Raw genomic sequence first — 1232 nt, 5'->3', positions numbered from 1 at the left:
GATTGTATGTTTTCGAATCTGGAGGTTTCTGGAGGGAGAGTCCAGAAGACTGAGGAGCGTACGGCCCTCTGGAACTGTCACTTCACCATAGTCCACATCTGTCTTTCAGACGTCTGTAGTGCTTAACATGTAAGTGCCCTCAACAGCTTGTTTTTCTATATATATGTATGTATATGCATGTATATATGTATATGTATGTGTATATATGTATTTATGTACATATATGTATGTATGTATATGTGTACAGATATGTGTGTGTTTGTGTGTGTGTGTGTGTGTATATTCTTCTGTGGCTTCTGTTCCAGTAAAGCAAGTGCCAACTGCCATTCTGGACACACTTGTCTTTCCAGTTTTGGGAGTGGGAAATTTTTGATTAGAATTTCATTCCTTTGATGAATTCCCAAAGGTACTGAAGATCAGATTGTGCAGACGCCTCTCGACGTAAGAATGAGGTGATGACTTTTGTAATCTTATATTTTGGAGCAAAGACCAAAAGAACAACCAAAGGTCCTCTTCATGTGTTACTGGAAGCAGGATTCTAACCTGATTACATAGATGTGGCACCTGGTTGGACATAAATGAACAGGCAGGAAACAGAAAAAGGACAAGGCACAACGATTATGAAAAAGTCTCAGCAATTTTAATTTTCTTCTGAGGAAGCTGAAATTGTGCAAGTAAAACAGTGTGACTGGTCATGTCTCAGGTGATGTTGTGTTCTGGAAAGTATCTCCAGTCCCGGGCTGGATCCAGTAGGTGCACTCAGGCCCCAAATCCTAAAGCAGGGACTTGTATTCCTGAAACAGATGATAGTCCAATGAGAAAGCTGTTCTCAGGTGAGCTGCAGAGCAGGGAGGAGGGGACGGAGGTGTCCTTGGCTTCCCAGAATTGCTGAAACTTGAAGACCAAGGCCACCTCCTCATAGGTGGAGCAGAGATGCACCTATGAGTACATCACATCGGCTCTGTCTTCAGGAATCTTGGGCTGTGGGGGAGGTGAAGGAATGTGATTTATTCCTTTCTGCTAACGCAGTGTGCTTCAGAGAGAATGAATTGAAAATTTAATAAATATGCTTTTTGCCATAGTAAGGGAGAGAATATGAATAATTAATGGCAATGCAAGTGGTCACTTCAGAGCTGGCAGAAGGAGCAAGTGCACAACTGAGAGAGGGAAGCGCCCTGCCCCAGGAAGCAGGTGCGCTAAGACCATCCCCCGAGAACTGCCTTCCAGATGCC

At 43.6% G+C, this 1232-nt stretch overlaps 1 long non-coding RNA gene across 1 annotated transcript; it reads left to right on the top strand.

Annotated features, from left to right (window-relative positions):
* Window positions 1–6: 6 nt before the first annotated feature.
* On the top strand, window positions 7–1081 carry LOC103881481. Its single transcript, XR_642943.4, has 2 exons — window positions 7–129; window positions 407–1081. It is a non-coding gene; the product is annotated as an uncharacterized LOC103881481 (long non-coding RNA).
* The last annotated feature ends 151 nt before the right edge of the window (window positions 1082–1232 follow it).

This window comes from Papio anubis, unplaced genomic scaffold (genome assembly GCF_008728515.1).
Source record: "Papio anubis isolate 15944 unplaced genomic scaffold, Panubis1.0 scaffold7478, whole genome shotgun sequence".
NCBI classification, from domain to species: Eukaryota; Metazoa; Chordata; class Mammalia; order Primates; family Cercopithecidae; genus Papio; species Papio anubis.
The sequence above is the reverse complement of the archived record's forward strand: the minus strand, read 5'-3'. Positions and strand labels throughout refer to the sequence as shown.